At 40.2% G+C, this 22,863-nt stretch overlaps 1 pseudogene; it reads right to left on the reverse strand.

Moving 5' to 3' along the window:
* Positions 1-2,906: 2,906 nt before the first annotated feature.
* LOC108719668 overlaps positions 2,907-22,863 on the reverse strand; it is a 66,122-nt pseudogene continuing 46,165 nt past the window's right edge.

Genomic DNA, 22,863 nt, shown 5'->3' on the forward strand with positions numbered 1-22,863 from the left:
CCCAAAAACCTTAGACCAGGGGCCCACTCTCAGTACTAATATTCTTCATCTCCTCACTCAAACTCTATTCTCCTAGTCTCTTTTCTTTACATACTATAATCTATTATTCCATCTATTTAGCCTCATTGTTCTCATAGAAATAGGGAATGGCCATGAAATAAGACAAAAGTTTAGCAGCAAGAGGGCCCACTGACACCTGGGCCCACCGGGAGTTTTCCTGGTATCCCTGTGACCCAGTCCGACACTATTTTATGAATGTTTATACTTTATTAAGTAACACGCCTTTTAGATTGTAAGCTCTGCTGTCCAGGCACCTCCAGTGAGTGTAACTAGAGAGGAAACAGACCCCAGGGTCACCGGTGTATCAGCATGCCATTGTTCCTCTTGAATCATGAACACAACATTTACATATTATTAGTAACATAGTAAGTCAGGTTGAAAAAAGACACACGTCCATCAAGTTCAACCTTTTAAAGGAATTGTTCAGAGTAAACGGCCAATCAGTTTAAACCAAGAGAGCTGAAAAGCAGGAAGTAGTGTTCTGGCTATTATGTTACAGTCCAGTCACTCCAGCCTAACTAACTATTTTAGAAACATTTTTTTATTTTGTACAGCCTGTCTATTTACCCAGTTTTTATTTTCACACTGAACTGTTCCTTTAAGTCTGTCTATAACCTGCCCAACTGGCAGTTGATCCAGAGGAAGGCAAAAAAAAAAAAAACCCCATCTGAAGCCTCTCCAATTTGCCTCAGAGGGGGAAAAATTCCTTCCTGACTAGTGATGTGAATAAATTCAGCAGGCGATTTTCCGGTTTTCGCCACCTGCAAATATTTTCGCGAAACTGTGGCAAAAATTTGCAGCAAAATTTGCAGCATAATGTTCGCTCGTCAAAATTGTCGCACACATAAAAATTGTCGCATGTCAAAATTATTCAGACACCCATTGACTTTAATGCATTTGGACATAATAATTGCATGTATACTGTAAAATTGATGTTCGCGTCAAAATTGACTTCAATGCGTTTAGCAAATTTTTCTCAGTTTCACAAATTTTTGGGCGAAAAAGGACAGATTCAGCCATCACTGTTACTGACTCTAAAATGGCAATGGGACCAGTCCCTGGATCAACTTGGACTATGAGCTATCTCCCATAACCCTGTATTCCCTCACTTGCTAAAAAGCCATCCAACCCCTTCTTAAAGCTATCTAATGTATCAGCCAGTACAACTGATTCAGGGAGACAATTCCACATCTTCACAGCTCTCACTGTAACAAACCCCCTCCGAATATTTAGCCATAACCTCCTTTCTTCTAATCGGAATGGGTGCCCATGTGTCAGCTGTAAAGGACCTACTGATAAACAAAGAGATTATTATTTGATCCCCTTATATTATATTATATACTAATATATATAATGTACTGACCCCCTGTCTGTTCTAGGAATATATTGTACTGCTGTTCAGCAAGCAGCGCAATACATAAAATATACATAGATAGACTGAGGCCCAGACCCCTCTAACCAGCTGCTGTATCCCCAAAAATGAAAAAAAAAGTCACCAAAATCCAATCTAACTGATTAAAGCAATAAAAACAACAGCACAGCGAGATTAATGTCCAGAATCTTAGAGCTCCACTGGTCTCACTGCGCAATGATGTTTTACAGGCGGAAACTAGCAATGGAAAAAATGCATTAGCACTGCTAGACATGCAATCATATCAATAAAGTAATTAAAAAAGTATCTAGTGCCATTGGTTTATTAAATTAATATAATGTATGCACAATTGCACAATGATGCTATTAATATTGTATTGCGGTTTCCTCTTGAGCCTAGATAGAATATATATTCTTGTTGCATAAAAAAACGACATGTACTGCCAATTAGATCCTCCTGTAGGCTGCCAATTCACATAGGGGCTACCAAATAGCCAATCACAGCACTTATTTTCCAAGGGTTTGTAGGAAGGAAAAAACTCACATGCCCATACTGTGGCCACTCTTCCATTGTGTCCATTGTGTCCAATCTCAGATGTGTTGGTGTGTTGGTTCCCTCATACTGGTCTCCAGTCCAGTAGACATCACATGTAGGGGGTTTGGTAGGTGAGAAAACCATTCTTCACACATGAGATAAAATTCACTGTCCAGCTTTATTGGAATAATAAAACAACAAACAGGCATCTATTGCAGATGTACTCCTACCCTATGACATGTTAGGTCACCTAATAGCCAATCACAGCACTTATTTTCCAAGCTTGTGTTGCTCTCCAGCTCTTATAACATTTGAAAGTGGCTCACGGATAAAAAGTTGGGGACCCCTGATCTATACATTACAAGGATCAATCTATACATTACAAGGAAAAACACATATTTGTCTGAACGAATGTAATTCTAAGCGACTATTCAATATATCGATTTAATACACATTTTTCAATGTCTATAAAATGATTTGCAAATGCTATTGAAAGAAGCATTTCAGTTCTCTGGGTCTGACACTTGAAACGTAGCAGAAGTCAGGTCTCCTCCAGGCTTGTTAACCGGCTGGCTTCCACTACATTGTTTCAGGAGGGCACAGAATGTAAATAAACAGGTAGACATTGTAACACAATCCACATACTCGATTGTCGCAAAGTGCAGAAACCACAGCATTTGCCCCCTTTTTATAAATTAACCCTCTTTAGCTCATGCACTAATATATGAGCAACACTGCAGTTTCCTCTACTTCTGTGAGTGTAACAGGGGGAGACCAGGAGTCATATCTGTCGGAACATAGTATCTGTGTTGTTTCAGAGTTTTTGTATTTGAAGGTTGAAGTGTGTTTAATTAGTAGAACAACCCTCGTTAGTAAATATTTACGCACGTGTAGCACAGATAAAGTGCACAATTGTTCCTTCTACTTACTGTGTTTATGATTTTCCACCATTTGTTTAGGGGCCTTACTCATAAAACAGGTTTACACTGGTGTGTGGCAGAAAAGGTGAGTCTGCGGTGGAGCCAGGGGTAGGGTAGTTGGGCTACGGGTAGGCTACGTGCCTGGCACCCCCACACCATTGCTCCCTATGCATGTGCCTCTTCTGCCTGCCCCTAGTTCAAGCCCTGATATATTGACACTATACAAATAAAATTCCTAATAATACACAATATTTAATACCCAAAGTGCTAATGTAGCAGCTTATTATGACATTAGAATGTATTTTAGTGACACAGCTGACTTGTACAATAATATGAGCTGTTAGATGTGTTGATAGTTGTCTGCATCCGCGCTCCTATGCACCAGACCCTTGCTGGGGGTCCGTCAATCTGACCTCATTCCATGGCCGCCCATATTCTACACGGATAAGGCACGCGGAAACTCCAATTGTCGGCAAGAGCCTATTAATAAGAAGAAATGTTGCAATAATTAAAGTTATATCAGTTATTGGTGATAATAAATGCATTAGTGGTATGTATCTATTCTCTCCGTTCTTTCTACCAGGGATGAACCTCAGGTCATCTTCTTCAATGGCTTCTGGTAGTTCTGTTCACAAGTCAGTGATCCAGTGAGCTGCATCCTTACCTGCTTTATATAGCAGAAATGCTTTCCTGGTTATTTCCGATTACTTGATTCCATGGGTGTCCACAGATAGGGGCAAGGGGGGCACTTCCCTTGCGCCCGGACTTGTACTTTATAATAAATATTATCCTGCCATATGTCTCAATTATATCCTTACTCAGGCCATCCCTGCCATGAAGAAAGGTGAGCACCTTGCCTCAGGCAGAAGTGAGTGACCAGTTACCAGGGGCAGAAAAAGCTCCATCTGATAACCTTAAGAGCAGAATTTCTATTTTTAAATGGGTAAATTGGCTTCACTAGTGTAGAGAGTGCTTAAATGTTGAGTAAGAAGGCACACAGCCTTAAAGTTAATTACGAGGTGCTAATCCATAGGAGGCTCCCCGTGTGGGTCTCCAAAGCTAACATCCAAGAAACGGATTGCACACTCGATTTATAAAGATAAAAAAGGGTTGTTACATCAAAGAAAAAGGGGGTTACAAAAATTACAAAAATAATAATTGTGAGCCCAACCATAGTGGTCTTCTTCAGTGGCACAAATAATAATCAAAAAGGCAGGTCCTTTTATTTTTGATTATTTATTCATGGAAATAAAATTCTTACCCAGAATAGGGCAAAGGGGTGTAGGGAGAACACCAGACTGCTAGGAACGGGGGTGGCACATTTGGAAATTCCTATCCGGAGTAGGGCAGAGGGGAGCATGCCAGGCTACTAGGAGGTGGTGCAAGGATGAGTGGTGCATGAAAAGTGGGGTTGTGTATACACTAGCAGCGGAATGTCCTTTCAATGTAATCTGCAGAACTGTCGGTGTTAACCTGCATGTGAGTCTGTCAGAGAATCTGCATAGATCTGGATGTGACAACTTGGATGAGAGTAGAGTGCATCATGTTAAATAAAATGTGTTTCAGTTACTGGTGTCGGAATCCTGCATTTAAATGTAAGCTCTTCTAGGATTGGGTTTTACACAATTTGAGAGCAGCAACTCACCATATGACCATGAGATGGCGCTGGTAGAACTGACAAACTCTCAGCAATATGCACCCAATAAACTAATATAATAATGGCACCCTTAATTAAGTTTATTAAAATTCCCCATGAAATGTCATGGCTGCTGTGTATAGCAATCTAGAATAATCACGCATGCACAAAAACCCCATTACATCATTAATTCAATTGAATAATGGGAGCTACGTGTTATAATAACCAATGTTCAGTTCCTTTGTTACACTCCAGTACTGCTGCTATTATACTAGTCTATACATGCACGGCTATTGCCTGAAAATCTAGATATTTATACAGCTGCCAGAACCATTTCATAGCAGTTTTGAGCTTATATTCGCTTACTGTGGTTAGGAAAAGGGTTTTAGTATTTATCTTGGATTCAGTGCTCTGGATTAACATTCAGATAAAGCAGGAGCAGGCAGTAACACCACCTTGTTTGGCTTCAGAAGGGAATACTGGGTGCCTGGATGGGCGGCACTGTGTGTAATTATTCCAAAATGCCTCACATCCCAATAAGGAGCACTGAATTTCACTTTAGTTTATCAATATTAGGGCAGCACATTATGAATTTGATTTACATCCTAAAATAACAAATAAAACAACAAACAAATACAAAAAGTATTGTAGAAGGGATACCTATATTGGCTAACAATAAAAAAAAAAAAAAATACATTTCAAGCTTTCAGAGCACCATTTGTACTTTGCCTGACGCAGGGGCCTTGGTGCTCCGAAAGCTTGCAATGTATTTGCGTCCGACAGTCGTGTCGCGTCGGATCAATGCTGCGACTTCATCCGACATTTCTATCTCTCACCTTATTTTTGTCGCATGTGTTTTGTCGCATCACGTCGGATCGTGCCGAAAACGTCCATGTAGTCCTACCCTTAGACAGTTTTGCGAGCCATGCAGGTGCACTGGCAGTCCTTGCCAAACAAATTGGCCCAGTGTCTAACTACATGATGTACTAATGCAGTGTTTTCTGCAAAAGAAAAAGCTACAGCCCTATGGACCTTTTCAGGAAACCATTCAGTAAGGGGTACTAGAGGAGGAGGAGGAGATACTGTTGAACTTGGACCATCACCAGGGTCAGAAGTCTCCTGAACAGTACCAGAAAAACTGGTTAAGGTTACATTACTAGTTAAAGAAGAAGATCTTGTCAACCGTGCAGCAGGACCAGCAGCAGCAAATGTGTGTCCTCCTCTTGCTTCTTTGGAGAAAGTTTCTAACAGGCAGAAGTCTTCCAGCAAGTTCAGCAGCATCCCAAAATGTAAACTCTCCAGCTGCTCTTTATATACCCTTTAAAAAGATTTCATTGGTCACTAGCGCAACTACGCAAGCAAATTTTCACACCAAAGCAAACGCTAGCGTAACTACGTTACTGTTATCGCGCCAAAAAAGCAAATCTATGTAATGGTGGTACGCAGACAACCGTGAAATTGCGCTCCATAGTGAATTGGCGTAGTCGGAGAGACTTTTCACCTGGTGAAGTGTGGCGATGTGAGCGAAGCCGTCGCTGGCTCAAGTAAATTTGCCCCAGAGAAATACAACGTGATTGCTGGGAATGCCTTTGATTTTATATGCCTTGTTACCATGATCGCTGGCGAGTGTAATTTTAACTATCTATAAAACATTATTCAACGTTCCTTCACATGTCACTTTTTATTGCCCACACAAGGATTTAAGAAGATCACAAGTGGCGATCGAGTACTTGTATTCTGATTAACGTCTAAATCATTTGCGCTCTTGTGAGTATTATCAACCTCTAGAACCATCGCATTATGTATTGATTATGTATTGATATTACCCTAATCCCTCTTGCACAGTTATTTGCTGCACGTGTGATGTAAGAATATTCATTTCACTTTCCATATCTATTAGATGGGGCACACTGAATAATGCTCCTTTTGAACACGATGGGTGTGAATGGGTGTGAAACGACACAATATTTTTAAATGTTTCTGTTTTTTCCCCACTCATTGACGCTGGTTATTCAAGGTGTACAGTGATCCTCATTTGAAATTCATGGATGCTAATGTATGGATGAAAAGGATAAACTAGATGTTTTTATAGTTGTATTTACTACAACCTGGATACAACATGTTTTTAATGCTCACACTAAGAGCACTTGTGTTTGGGGTCTGGCTACGGCTGGAACTGGAGTAGACAAAAGGGACATGTGCTTAGGGTGCAACTGTGGTTGGACCGTATTGGGGAGCACATTGGTGAGGGGCACTGAGGTGATAGGGGTAAGAAGCAGCAGGGCTGGGGCCAGGGGGTTGGGGCAGCTGCAGTCGGTGTTCAGACTGACATGCAGGGTAAAGGGAAGGGCAATCTGTGAGCATGCACAGGATGGTTTGCCTTGGGTGCAAATAGTAGTTGATCCATCACTGCGCCTGGCTGCACTCTTCACCTGCACAAGTAGGGGTCGGAATGGGGAAGCCTATGCACCACTGCCACCTGCCCCTCATGAATACAGTCCTGCCGAACACTGTGTTGCATAAGGGAAACAAAGATATCTGTGCTTGCGGAATTTCAAAATAGGATGCAAAGTGTCCAAAAAGATGTGCACCTCTTAACCTTGCAGTGTCAACTATTTGCAATCACAGTATACAAAAAGATATGCTACTTTAATTAAAATTAACCCCAAAACCTTACTAGTATCATCCAGACATCCCATTATAGTCTGTCTGTGCCTTCTGTATCTGTCAGTGTTTGTATGTATCATTGTATTTCATCAGTGACGTAACTAGAGTGCGCCAGGCCCCTTGCCAAAAAATCTTCATCCGTCCTCCTGCCCACTTCCTGCCCACTACCCGCCCATACCATGCCCACTCCCCACCTGGATCCCACCTACTCTCTCCCCAGACCCGCCCACTCTCCACCCTGTGCTGACACGCTCTGTTTGCCGCTGCAGGTAAGATTGCTGCTGGGGAAGGAGGGGAGTTCTTGTTAGCTATATGGGAAGCAGACCCCGCAGTCCCCGGGTCCCCCATGCAACTGCGGAGTCTGCTCCCTCTATAGTTACATCACTATGTGTCATGCATATACCCACTGGGTTTTATAGCACAAACATGATAGTCACGGTTCAGATCCTAATGTCAGACCAGTTTGCCTTTATTCAGGCTTTTAGTGCAGTGTAGGGCTTTTTTATCAGTCAGGGAAAGGAACATTTAGATTAAGGAGACCTTCTTTGTTTTTACATGAACTGCACTGAAGAGCCCTGGTAGGGAGTGAGACCAGTGGCTGCCCTGGGTGTGATTTGAAGCCCAGTGGATGAGCTTCCACATACAGGGTATTCCATGTAAATGGAAAACTCAGGATCAAAACTTGCATTCCTTTCCAGAATTCCTACTATTTTTTCCCCAGGCACTTCTGTGTTAAAATATAGAAATATTACATACCTTGAAAAGCAGTGCTCGGTGATAGAAAATCCCTTTCTTTATTTTTCCAATGGGTATGACATTAGATTTTAGCGCAAATTTAAGTTCACTAATATGAAGCTCCCAGCTGAAGTCATGCAGTTGCTCTTTTTCAGTTGGCCCACCCATCTTTTTTGCAATGAGCCTGTACAAAGTGAAGGCAAATTAAGCCAATTCAGCTTTTTATGTACTTTTTTAAGTACTCTTAAAAACAAAACTAGTTTTTTTTTTTGCAAACTGCCATGGAGTGATTGCTGTAATTAAGGTCGCTTGGTTCAATGAAAATGTTAATGTATGGAAGTCATTTAAGCACTTGTCTGCCGAGCTGCAGTTTATACTAAAAAGGGTTACATAAAAGATTACATCAAAATCAGGTTACCGTAAGTATTAAAACTGCCGAAAATTGAGCAAATGTTTAGATTATATGGTAAAAATATTTCAAATGTTGCGATAATTTGTTAAAACGATGCTGTTTTTCCAGTAAATTGGCTCCTGTTTTCTGGAAATGCACCAGCCCAGGGTACTACTCTAGGGTTGTTTCTTCTTTCTGGATCTTCTCTACATTCTGGTCCAGGTGCCACTAACAGTGAAAAGCTGAATTTAGAAGCAACAATAAATTCATTTTCATTCTACTGTGTATGTGCACCGGCCCAGGACCACAGAGAAGATTACAGAAGCTAAATAAGCTAGAAAATAATGTTTAGCACATTTCAGCCTTTGCATTTTTACATAAACTGACCAAACACTTTATTTGTAAAGCACTGTTAAGGAGCCACAGTGCCGCACACTGCATAGAAGCAGGGCCGGAACTAGGGGTAGGCAGAAGAGGCAAGTGCCTAGGGCGCAAAGGCTGAGGGGCGCCAGGCACGGTACCTCTTCTGATGCCTTCCCCTAGTTCCTACCACTGTGCTCAAAAGCTGCGGAGTAATTCTTGCTAGTGTGCACTCTTCTACGCATGCGCACTTGCCTTGCACATCCGTGGTGCTCTCTGATGCAAGTGCAGTTGTGCGTCCTTGCCATTCTTTTGCGCATGCGCACCGAACGTCCTCGCGACTTGCGCACTTTTGCACATTTGCAAGAAGCGATGGGCGAGTAGATGGCCGGGTTGCCTAGGGCGCCCGACAGACTTGGCCCGGCACTGCATAGAAGTACAAATATATATATTACACCCTGACGACGGTTCCCAGAGGATCGAAACACATTGATGGCCATAATTCTGTAATGGAGTAAAGTTTTCACTGTTTGAGAATTATTATATATATATATTCTCAACGTTTCGATCCCCCACAGGGATCTTCATCAGACAAATACAGAACAGTTCTCGTGACGAAGATCCCTTTTGGGGATCGAAACGTTGAGTCTCCAATAAAGTATCACATTTGTTAAGCTTCAGAAGAGTCCCGTGAGTGTCGCTATTCCTGTAGATATATCATTACACGTTTGCTGGCACCCGGGCATTTACACAGGAAATGGAGTGCACCTTTGGGACATATATATATATATATATATATATATATATATAGTGATTGAGATAACGGCACTCACGAAAAAGTTGTCTTTGTTGCCTGGGTGCAATTCCACAAATCATATGACTCATCCAAGAAGGTAGCCGCACTTGCAGGACTTATAGTGGACAAAAGATGCTTTATTGCATCTTTTGTCCACTATAAGTTTTGCGAGTGTGGCTACCTTCTTGGATGAAGGTAGCCTGGAGGCTATTTAATTGGTTACACTGTTTGTGCACAATATCCTTGAGAAAGAAAAGGACCGAAACGTCGGATTGTGATGTGAAAAATAAAAGTTGTTATTTTGAAATGAAAATGAGAGTGCGGATCCTCTATTGCCTATATATATATATATATATATATATATATATATATATATATATATATATATATATATATATATATATATATATATTATAACATAATAAGCATTGTCTTGCAAAAACTTGTGAGAAGTATTGTGTAGAATCATTCCGTGGGCTTGATTTTCATCAGCAGAGCCTAGGTTAATTATTAGGCAAGAAATGGTAGAAAATACAGTAAGAAAACTTGTTTCAGTCTGTTAAAAAACTAAAGCTTGGGAGAAGGTTCATCTTTCAGTAGGATGTCGATCTTAAACACAAAGAATAGCTCAAAAAACAGAAAGGTGGATAGTTTGAAATTGTCATCCAACCTGGAAAAAATCTGCTTAAAAAAAACTCTTCCAAGCAATGTGCAATGCTGGTACATACTTACTCCAAAAGACTTAAACAGAAACTCCCCCCAGAACAGTGTGTTTGTATAAGGCAAAGATGTAACTGTAAGCTTTACTACTCAAGAAGATGAGAATCTGCTGTGGACAATTTTGAAGTCCTGGGTTATTGTTGTTATAGGGCTGCTGAACCTCTGAGATGGCACTGTAAGTTTACTATATAAAATACATCATTTCTACCCATATTCTTTTTATTCTTTTTTAGTTCTCCTTTAAAAGGAATCCACAGCGAGAGAATAAAAATACCTTTCCAACATATATTAATTACAAATACATTCAAAGTTGTCCCAATCCACACCTACACTGTATGATATTACAAATTTTGTGCCATATTGAAATTGGCTCAGATGAGGAGCTGCTGTGGCTAGTTATGATGGCCTGGGTTTTTGCTGATAAGTACTTTTTTAATGTGAACACATTAAAGGGTATATTTATTTTTTACTGAGGCATAATGCTGGTTATTTAACATATAGGGAAAAGCAAGTCAGTCATTTTGTGTATTTAGTAAAAGTAGTATTTGATGGCGGTCTGACATTCCCCAGTAATGTTATTAGAATTGGGTACATTGGGATTCAGTTATAGTGGATATGGTTAGCCACTTATTGGCACAGAGGTGCCTGAAGGAACGCTGTGCATCGTCTCTAGTTTTGTTTCCACAGTAATGCCAGAATTCCCATCAGACATCTGTATCCAGTGATCTCCTGGCAAGAAATGACTCTCGTAAATGCTCCAACTATGTGCAGCTCTGTGCCAAAGTAAGCAAGAGCACAGTACTTCGAAATAATTTCATTCTACACAGACCGGCAGCCAAAATCAATCATTATGCAACCTTATTCAGTCTCTATTGCAGGTCAAGAGAAATTCTACTGTTAAAGGACCAATAAACCTATAAACGACAAAGCGATTTGTGTTTGCCACAACTGTTACTGATCGTGTGTCCCTGTAGAAGTCACATATTGATGACGAAATGCGTTGGGCAAATGTAATCATTAATTGATGAGTCTTTGATGCCTGCAACTTTGCAAGTGCATTTTATTCTAATAAAGCCCAACATTTTTTTTTAAATAACACTAGGGGAACGAGCCCTTCTTTTTTAAGCTTTAATAGTGAATGGGCTGTATACGCACAAACAATCCAACGTGGGGCAAGTTAACACTGGGCCAGTCATAATAAAACATTCTTGACATACTGTATACATACAAGCAGATATGGGAATGTTCATGTCAAGATTTGTACAAAAAGAGTATGCCTGTGGGTTTCACAAAGCCCATATACCAAGGTGCGTTAAAATATTTACCAGCGTAAGTATTACAATATTCAAAAGCATCAGTAGCCAGATTGTGTCATTGACTTTCATAGATAGGCAAAAAGCAGTGGGTTGGTTAAGGCTCTATTAATTTGGGATTTTGATGTTTGCATTCGTACAGGAAATTGAGGGCTAGTATGACCTTGATGTAACTGTGACATTGGTATCAGCTAAGGGGGGAGGCTGACAAAAGTTTACAATGGGGACTTGATTAATTAATAGCAACATACCTCTGTTCTAAAGATTTTATTAGACTAAATGTGTTGTTTGCATCCTTCTTAGCATTGGGCAAAGTGCAAAAAGTAGGCACAATGCTTTTGCACTTTGCACACTACCTTCTGCTATTGCAGAATTGCCACCGTCCTCTGTGCAAGTAGGAATCCCCCTTGCCAAATTGTACCTTTCCCCTAACTTGTATGTCATTCAGAGCAGCATAGGACACAGGCAACAATGGAGTCCTGTCCTTACAACCTTTCCAATGGCAGCCACTAAGGACAGGACTGGCTTTAATCTGTGCACAGTGCAGTCATTCCCCTGGACAGAAGTGCTGCCTGACCCCTTATATCTGAATCAATATACTTAAATATGCTCTTACTGTAGGGACCTTAAGGGTTAATTTCCCCTTTAGTCAGAGCCTCATGGTATATACCGGGTTTCCTAAGGGGCAGAGCCCTTGTGATTGGTGCAGCATGGCTGATCCCAAAGGCAGCCACAAGGTGTCGCTGTGCACCAATATAAAAGGAGATGCCATGTGCTCAGCCATTACAGGATTACAGATTACAGTTTTACGGTTTTGCTGAGTAACCTTGTTCACTGTGGAGATAGTGAATCCTTTCCGGCAAAATGTAGGCAAAAGGGAGTTCGATAGGCCTGCCAAGGCTGGGCAGGATCCTCCAGTGCTTGAAAGCTCAACCAAGGAGGGTTTTGAGTTTGGATTTCCGGATTTTCATGTTCACACTATGGAGAGTGTTGAAAGCTGCAGTTCAGCAATGGATGTCGGGAGAGCTCACACTATAGACAGTGTTGGGAGCAAATACCCGAAGGATTCAAGCCTTGTTATGTGCTCGACTGGGAGAGTCTGGAGCCTATAAAGAGATCAACGCTGTGGATGACTGTCAGCTCTGTATGAGACTACCTGTCTGTGTGACTCCTTTGGGGTGAGTGTTACCTGAGGGAAGGGGTTGGAAAAGATAAGGATCCAGTGATCTCCTGTTTGTAGAAACAGGCTGTTTGTGTGCCTGCCACGTGGGAGCAAATACTTTCCATCGGGAAAGGTATTTGGGCAGGTAGCGCTACCTAGGACTCGTGCTCTTTTGGGGACATGGGATGGGGATTTTGGGCTGCCAAAATGGAGTTGTGGGACTTTTCCTGGCAGGGAATTGCCAGGACTGGATTGCTACAGGTTCCTAGGGTAGTCGATCATGCTTTGAATGCATTTATGTGTATAATGTTACAGTTTACTTCCCCTTTAAAATTGCACTTCTTTGTATAAAGTTTATATTTTTATATAATAAAGTGTGTGATTGATTTGTTTCCTAATGAGACTATCCGCAGGTGTATTCCCGGGTTTCCCATTAGGTGGAGGCACTGCCAGAGAGGAGTTTCCCAGTACCTTTCACTTAGCAAAGGGGACTCAGGACCTGCATCGGTAAGAATTATGTGATGTACCACCTTGGCATCAGGGGGGTGACCAAAAATGGGTTACATTACCTTCCTTTTTCTTTAAAAGCACTTCTCCCATGTGATAATGGGGTTCTTACAATTGTCTGTTCTGGTTTTTCTTCAGCAGATGCCCTTCAAGAAGACATTGAAAAAATTACAGTACAGGTATGAGACCTGCTATCCAGAATGCTCGGGACCTAGGGCTTTCCGGATAACGGATCTCAATAATATGCCATTTAAGCACTGGAGACCAAAACTATACGGCATATTCATAATGAGGCCTATATAGTATTTTGTAAGGGAAGGAATGTGTAATAATTTGAGATGTGTTCCATGGTGAAACATTTAATTCAGTGGTCTCACTGGGAAACAAAGTACATTTATCTCCTAGCAAGACAGGTTTAGAGGAGAAAAAGGGGCAAACCGTAGAGAGAGAAGTGAGAGAAAGGGGATAATATAGGAAAGGAGAGCACTCAAAAAAGCAGAAGAGAAATGGAAAAGGGAGATGAAGAGGAGAGGATTGAGGAAAAGGGCATCAAGAATGAAACATGATAGAAGTAACAAAAGTAGAAAAAAAGACAAGATTGAATAAGGGAACAGAAGATGATTTAGGGTGACAACAAAAGTTCAGACATTTACAATATATCAGACACATTGTAGTGAGTCTAATATATCTGTATTATATGTGGAACACACTCAGAAGTATTTGTAAACAAAGGATTCTGTAGATATATGCATCGTTTAATACTACACCCCTCAAATCCCTTCATACCACCTGTAAGCGTTGTTTGTTGAATAAAAAGATTGATAGGGGGAATATGATGGCAATATCACTATTCATGAATAAATATGTTCTTGTGTGTGTGTTTATCAATTTCATTATCAATCATTATATCAATCATTAAAGGTATTCGGCAAACATGTATTGCTACGCTATATGCCAAGAACCCATAACCACAGAATGAGAAGATGCAGAATATGCCAGTGTTCTTACCCCACTGTATCTATGGAAGCATTTCGACTTTGAGAAGGTCGTGCCCCGGGTGGTTCTTGCTTCTCTTTCTCTGTAGGTGCTGCTGCGGTTCTGAATACACAAGTTACTTTATTGCAGAGAGGGTCCTGTATTCAGGCAGGACATTATTGAAAACAGTTGCGATTGGCACTGGTGCCCAGTGTCGGACTGGGACACCAGGGGCCCACCCAAAAACCTTAGACCAGAGGCCCACTCTCAGTACTATTATTCTTCCTCACTCACTCAACCTCTATTCTCCTAGTCTCTTTTCTTTACATACTATAATCCATTATTCCATCTATTTAGCCTCTTTGTTCTCATAGAAATAAGGAATGACCATGAAATAGGCCAAATGTTTAGCAGCATGAGGGGCCACTGACACCTGGGCCCACCGGGAGTTTTCCTGGTATCCCGGTGGGCCAGTCCGACACTGCTGGTTCCATGTTTTTTCCAGCATGCCACCCTTATATTTTATTATATCATGGCACGCCTAAGGTAATTATTAGAAAGTACATAGCTGTAAATATTAGCAAGCTTTAAGCACCTTTCAAGCTACAAGTTCCAAAATACACCCCAACACTGAGAAAGGGGGAGCATACAAGAATGTTGCACAGAAGAACCAAAAAAATCGAGAACCTCTAAGGGGGTTATTTACTAAGCTCTGAATACCCGAAATTCCCCGAAATCTGAAAAATTTGTGATTTTTTGTGTTATAATAGGCTTTTAAAAAAATCACAAATTTTTCAGAATTTATTAAACCCCGAGGGCTAAAAAGCCTGAATATAAAAACGTGGCATCTCAAACCTGTCAAGGTTGCATAAAAGTCAATGGGAACAGTCCCATTAATTTTTGGTTGTGTCAGAGTTTTCGGGGAAAATTCATGAAAAAAACGTGAAAATCTGAGCTTTTCCCGCAAAGGTAATTTTCGGGAAAATGTAATAATAAATAAGCGTTAAAAACCCGAGTGGCTTAGGACCTTGATAAATAACCCCCTTAGTATAGGGGAAGTCAAAACTGTATCCCTCCGGCTGTTCTTCACATGGAAGAATGTAATGAGACTTGTGCTTTACAGTAGCTTAAGGGCTGAGAATTTTGCTTCCCTGCTTATGAGGGTCAGAAGCCTTAGTGGCCCATTTACTAAGGGTCGAAGTGAATTTTCGAATTCAAAAACTTTCAAAGTAATTTTTGGGTACTTCGACCTTCGAATAGGCCAAAATTCGATTCAAATTGAAAAAACTTTGAAAATCGAAGTACTGTCTCTTTAAAAAACTTCGACTTCGACACTTCGCCACCTTAAACCTGCCGTATTGCTGTTTAGCCTATGGGGGACCTCCTATAAACTTTGGCTAAGATTTGAGTAGTTAAAGTTGTTTTTTTTTTTATAAATCATTCGATTCGAACGATTTAATCGATTGATCAACGATTTTTACTTCTATCGAAAACTGCTGTTTTCGATCGAAAAAATGCTTCGACTATTGAAGTATCAAATTCGATGGTCGAATTTCGTCGTTTTTTAACTTCGAAATTCGACCCTTAGTAAATGTGCCCCTAAGTGTACAGGTGAAGGTTGTTGCCATAGTCAAGCGTAAATAAGGAGCCTGACCCCAGTTGTATCAAGACCTTTCCACCTATGCCTACAGTCCAGACAGTTTATTAATATAAACTGGAGTGTGAACCATAAACCAGAAATAATCGTATCTGATTCTGAAAAATGCAGGAGAGAACCAAAATGGAATTCTCTTATTCTGTATAAACATTATAATACGCCTGTTACGTATTAAAATATTTACACAATAATTCAGAGTGTCTGGGAGAATGTTTGTTATATCAAATTAAATTGTTAAGTGTGATGTGTATCACAAGTGATCATTCACCTGGATATTTATCTGGCAAAAGGGTTTATTTTGTTTTAGAAGCAAAAGAACAAGCTTGAACTAATACATTATAAGATTAGATGATGGAATTGTACTAGAACAGGGCTGTCCAACTGAATAAATCTAGTTGATCAAATTCAATATATTCTATAAAAAATCTGTTCAATGTATTATGATTATTTGAGAATCTGTCTGTAAGTGGCAGGTGAATGAAAGGAAATAACTATTTAATGAAACCATTCACTATACTTACAAGTCGGGACATTTATCAAGATAATAGCGTGGTTCTGATTCAGCTCCTGCTTGCTGAGCTCTTCTAAAGACAGTAGTCTTGCATCTGGCTTTATCTGTAGAGATATTATAGTAACAGCTGTAGGACAGGTATAACAAACAATGGAAAGTTGTGCTCACCACTAGTTTTTAAAACCATTAGGCGGGGGTGCAATGAGGGTGTGACCACAAAAAACATATAGACAAATACAAGATTCCTCTGCACTCAACCCATTATCAATATATTTAAGACAGCGACATTTTGTGCATACTGCTACTGAAAAATGCCTTACCCTTTAAACAAAACAGGGATTGTTTGTCCATATATTGCAATATATTTAAGCTGGCCAACTACGTCAAAGTCATCCCATATCTGGCCAGTCCTATGCTCAATTTTATCTGATTCATTAAGAATTCTATTGCTTCATTATACATTTTACAAAGGGACTAAGTTTTACCTGCAACTTAACTTGCTGCTTTCAAAGTAAAACTCCCAAACTTGGCTGCCCTTTTATTAGACACCAGTGGGATCACCTGACTATAGTTGGAGGGGGTGGGAGCTACAACATGGAGCTGGTCACTAGCAGTATGCACAGTAGCAGTATGCACAAAATGTCGCTGTCTTAAATATATTGATAATGGGTTGAGTGCGGAGGAATCTTGTATTTGTCTATATGTTTTTTGTGGTCACACCCTCATTGCACCCCCGCCTAATGATTTTAAAAACTAGTGGTGAGCACAACTTTCCCTTGTTTGTTATAGTTATACAGAAGCAGTGACCAGCTCCATGTTGTAGCTCCCACCCCCTCCAACTATAGTCAGGTGATCCCACTGGTGTCTAATAAAAGGGCAGCCAAGTTTGGGAGTTTTACTTTGAAAGCAGCTAGCAAGTTGCAGGTAAAACGTATTCGTCCCTTTTATAAAATGTATAATTAAACCATAGAATTCTTAATGAATCAGATGAAAATTAAGCATAGGACTGGCCAGATATGGGATGACTTTGACGTAGTTGGCCAGCTTAAATATATTGCAATATATGGACAAACAATCCCTGTTTTGTTTAAAGGGTAAGGCATTTTTCAGTAGCAGTATGCACAAAATGTCTCTGTCTTAAATATATTGATAATGGGTTGAGTGCAGAGGAATCTTGTATTTGTCTAGCTGTAGGACAGGTAGCCCTTCTGACTGTATTATAGAGGCAAATTTATTATAGAGCAGCTTGTTGAGAACCAACTCACTAAAGTTGTTTCTGCGACTTGTTCCTGAAGAAGGTTCAGAGCTCTAAATATTTCACAAATTATGGGATGGGTTTCATATGGTCAATACATAGGGTTGCCACCTTTCCCCCCAACGAACTCCGATACAGTGGAAGGGCGGAGCAGTGACATAGTGGGGCGGGACTGTGATGTCAGCGGAAGGGCAATTGGCAGATCGCCGTGTCAGTCTCAGGAAATCCTCCCAGGTTTTCCTAATTTGGAAAATCAGGCAGCCAGTTTTGACCCGCACAGCCCTTCAAAAAACCGGGCTGTCCGGGTCAAAACTGGACAGATGGCAACCCTATAACATTATTTTAATTATGTCTGAGTGGTCTATAACTTTCTTGGTTTCTTTCATGACTGTAGGGTTGCCATCTGGCCGGTATTTTATTGGCCTGGCCAGTAAAAATGATCGTTGATCCCAATGTTATTAATAGGGAAAAAAGATAAAAATATAGAAAGGCTGGTATTTTTTTCCAGATAAGGTGGCAACCCTACATGACTGTAAAATTGTTATTTTACATATTTGCATTCAGGAATTCAAGTACATGTACATTAGACTTCATTTTTTTTTTAAATTCACATTTTTAAAAATGATTAGTTTAGTAGAGTATAACAGTGCTTTATTAGCAGGCTCTCAGGCAGCCATTACACAACAGTAACTTTTAACTGGATAACAAAACATTCTATTGAACAAGTTTCCAATAACAATTAATCAAACATTTTATTCAATGGTTCTAAGGTCATTTGTAAATGTGATTGTTACCGAAAGCAGCATTTGTGTTTCCCTTTTTGGGCCTCTGGGTCTACAAAAATGTTGCCGATGTCAGTTCTCTCCCAGGTCTGTTAATCAGCTGGCTTGCAACATTGTTTCAGAAGTCAGACCCAAAAGAGCCAAGACTGTAAACAAAGCCAGGTAGATGTTGCTTTATATTGCAATTACAGTAGAACTCCCATTTTACATTTTTCAGGGGACCAGAAAAAATCCAGGAAATTGTAAAATCAGGGATATGTTTTATGTATTGCATTGTATGTATTATGCATAATATATAAGTGGGACCACAAAACAACAATGTGAAATGAGGGGAAACTTAAAATCAGGGGATGTAAAATTAAGGTTCCACTGTACTTGAAACTAATCATTTTAAACATATGGAAACTATGTAATGAATGTATATGGAAAGGTTGCATAAAATAACTTTTCTTTCACAGTGCAACTTTTGGGTGGAAATCTTTAAGTTTGTTTTTCTTTCAAAACTTCAGAAGTAAAAACAGAAACATGTTTATCACATATGACCTGCTTCTATGGTATAAATTGGAGAACAACATGCCAGCAATGTTTCTGTGTTCTGTATTGCACTTGATTCATTACCAGGCAACTTGCGACCCTCCTTGAAGGACACCTGTTGGGCAAAAATATACTCCCCAACCAAAAGTGCATGATAATAAAGCCTGCACTCCAATTGGGGGAAACAGTAGTTTTTTTTAATTGCCCCAGCTCCCATATAGAATAGTTTTGGTCTCCAGTGCTGAATGAGAGAGGGTACTAGGGTTGCCACCTGTCCGGTTTTGACCCGGACAGCCCAGTATTTTGAGGGGCTGCCCGGGTCTATACTTCCTGCCCGGTTTTCCAAATAAGGAAAACCGGGCGGGATTCCCTTGATTGACACGGCAATTTGCCAATCACTGATCGCCGCATCATAGCCCCACCCACTGATGTCACGGGCCCACCCACTGATGGCATAGCCCCGCCCACTGATTTCACGGGTCCGCCCACTGACATCACAGACCCACCCCCCGCCCGGTCTCAGCCAGACATATAGGTGGCAACCCTAGAGGGTACATAGAAGGGCAACTAAGCTGGTAAAAGTTATGGAAAATCTTAGCTATGAGGAAAGACTGGCCAAAATGGGGATGTTCATGCTGGAGAAGAGGCGCTTAGGGGCTGATAAGATAACTACATATAATAATCTCTCTAATGCTTTATTTATCAGTAGGTCTTTCCAGCTGACACATGGGCACCCATTCCGATTAGAAGAAAGGAGATTCCTTCTAAATATTCGGTAGGGGTTTTTTTTTTACAATGAGAGCTGTGAAGATGTGGAATTCTCTCCCTGATTCAGTTGTACAGGCTGATGCATTAGATAGTTTTGAGAAGGGGTTGGATGGCTTTTAAGCAAGTGAGGGAATACAGGGTTATGGGAGATAGCTCATAGTACAAGTTGACCAAAGGACTGGTCCGATTGCCATTTTGGAGTGAGGAGGGAATTTTTTCCCCCTCTAAGGCAAATTGGAGAGGCTTCAAACAGGGTTTTTTTGCCTTCCTCTCGATCAACTGGCAGTTAGACAGGATATATATAGACTTCAGAGATCAGCTCTACGATATGCATTGCTGAAAGAGCGCGAGGAGCACTGAAGGACAAGAGAAGGACTCTGTATTGTGTTTTAGATTTAATAGGAAGAAATTCTATAAATATGGAAGCAGATGTCAGCCTCAGGGATATATTCTCATGGAAGAATGTCATATGGGTTGCATGTTGGATATCTGAGTGCCAAACAGTGAACTAGTCATATTCCCAATAGACCCATAAAACAAATCCATCACCATGCTGTCTCATTATCATTGCCAAATGGATGTATGCCTCCATGACTAATTATCATTTGTTAATTATTGTAAACCTATGATTATTAATTCCTTTACACCTATCATCAACACATCAGCAAATTGTGATTTTTTTAAAATCACATTTATCACATCTGACTCGGTACAGTGTGTATTTCCTTTGGCTATAAGCACTAAAACTGCAGCTGTAAAGAGCATCAATAAAATGTTCATTTATAACATCCCTCCTATGTATATCACGAGTATAAAAGATAGAAAGAACATAGGTACCCATTCATTTTAATGTGTGGCTAAATGTCTAAAACATTGAAAGGGTTGTTATTTACAACGTTCGATGTAGGTCAATACATTTTCCAGTCAGTAAAATGAAAGGATGAAATAACCTACAGTATAATAATAACAGATAATAATAACCAATACATTAACCTTTGGTCCTGTAGATTTATGCAGGGGAATTTGTGGTCTGTAGAGGGGGTGAGGACCTTCAAGGGGCAGGAAAATTCCACCCCATGAAAAGTTATGTGATCAGCCTATAAATTTAAAAGCCAAAATGAAATATGTGGTTACAATACCAGCACTCCTCACAACCCCTACCCAGGTCTCAAGCAGTCTTGGTACCCAGAAAGGGGAGGGGGATTCAGGAATGGCCAGGCTCTGGCAGCAGAATATCCCAAAAACATCCTGAATTTACACAATCCAAGCAATGTATTAATTTGTGGATTGTGTTTTTATGTGGTTGCCTCTTTTTGATGCCTTGACTGCTATTGGAATCACATCTAACTGCTAGGATCAGAAAATGGATTCATTTGCACAACAGATTTTAATGATTACTATTATTATATTTTGAAATATATTCATTCTGTTGCTATGCAAACCATGTCCTATTGATCTTTCTTTCTGTCATTGAAACCACTGCCAGGTTTCTAGGGTAAGTAGCACTATAGCTACAAGATAACGCTGGATCAACTCAAAGTTAGGCAGGATTTATCAGGGATGCACCGAATCCAGGATTCGGCCTTTTTCAGCAGGATTCGGATTCGGCCAAATCCTTCTGCCTGGCCGAACCGAATCCTAATTTGCATATGCAAATTAGGGGCAGAGAGGCAAGGAAGTAAAAAATGTTTTCCCCTTCCCACCCCTAATTTGCATATGCAGATTAGGGTTCGGATTCGGTTCGGTATTCGGCCAAATCTTTCGTGAAGGATTCAGGGGTTCCCTAGTGGATTCGGAGCATCCCTAGGATTTATATGGACCAAAGGCTGAACTTGATGGATGTATGTTTTTAACTTAAACTACAGTTATGGGAACTGTAACCAGAAAGCTCAGAATTACGGAAAGACCATCTCCCACAGACTCCATTTTATCCAAATAATCCAATTTTCTAAAATGATTACCTTTTTCTTTGTAATAATAAAACAGTACCTTGTAATGAGCTACAATTAAGATATAGTTAATCCTTATTGGAATCAAAACAAGATTATTGGGTTTATTTAATGTTTACGTAATTTTCTAGTATCTGAAAACCCCCAGGTCCCATGCATTCTGGATTACAGGTCCCATACCTGTATTAGGTTACTATATATGAAATCATGGGACATATAGCAACAAATTGCAATTACGTAAAACAGTTTCAGTGTTGAATTAATAATGCCACATTCATATATACAATACATCACAAATGATTTAAATTATCCAACCTTCTGCACTGAAGTCCTTATTAATCAAAATAACCATTACTGTTCAGTAATCAACGATATCTACAAAAAGTATCTTCCAGGCAACCACCAACCTGAATTACATTTACAGCCATGATTGTATGTTTGTCCAGCACTGGATACATCAAACTGAAGATGAATAAAATACATTTAGTGGTGGTCAGTGGTTGAAAGGAGAAGTAGTTTAGCAATAGGAGGAGCTCAGGGTAATAATGGCCAGTTAATAAAGTGCAGTTAAAGGGAACCTGTTGGCAAAAACATTTCCCCAACCAAAGGTGCACACTAATAGAGCCCACACTCTGGTTGGGGGTAACAGTAGTTTTTTTTTGTAAAAAAATTGCCCCGCCAACGCTAGGCCACCCATACTGGTAGGAAGCACCAGGTACAAGCAGCACATGCACATAATGAGTGAATGCCGCAACTTGCTCGTTATGTGTGTGACAACAGAAGTGCATTATGCGCATGTGCTATGCAGGACATGGCCATGGAGCTCTCTCCTGATGCGAGTGTCCTAACTCTGGTGGGGGCAATTTTACCCCCAACCAGAGTGCAGCTTGGTTTGGTTGGAGAAAATGTTTTTGGCCAACAGGTGCCCTTTAAATAATGTTTTGCCATCAATGTTTTAATCCCTGTGGGTGGAGTTAGATATTTTAAAGGGGTCTGTAGTCTGAATTCAGTATAGCTTAATTAATATATTTTACAATATAGATTTTTTTTTAAGATTATATTTTTTATTTTTGAATATAGATCAAATACTAATCAAATCTGCACACTCCAGTTGAGACTTTAGTTTCCCTTTAAAAACCTATGAAAGGACATTTCAAATGAGTGTTCACATTAGGTGGCCTTTAGCAGTAAAAGAAATTCCTTGCTGGGAAAGTGCATTTACAGTGCGAAGAGCACAGAGAAGCCTGTATGTAATGTAA

This window comes from Xenopus laevis, chromosome 6S, assembly GCF_017654675.1.
Source record: "Xenopus laevis strain J_2021 chromosome 6S, Xenopus_laevis_v10.1, whole genome shotgun sequence".
Lineage (NCBI taxonomy): Eukaryota > Metazoa > Chordata > Amphibia > Anura > Pipidae > Xenopus > Xenopus laevis.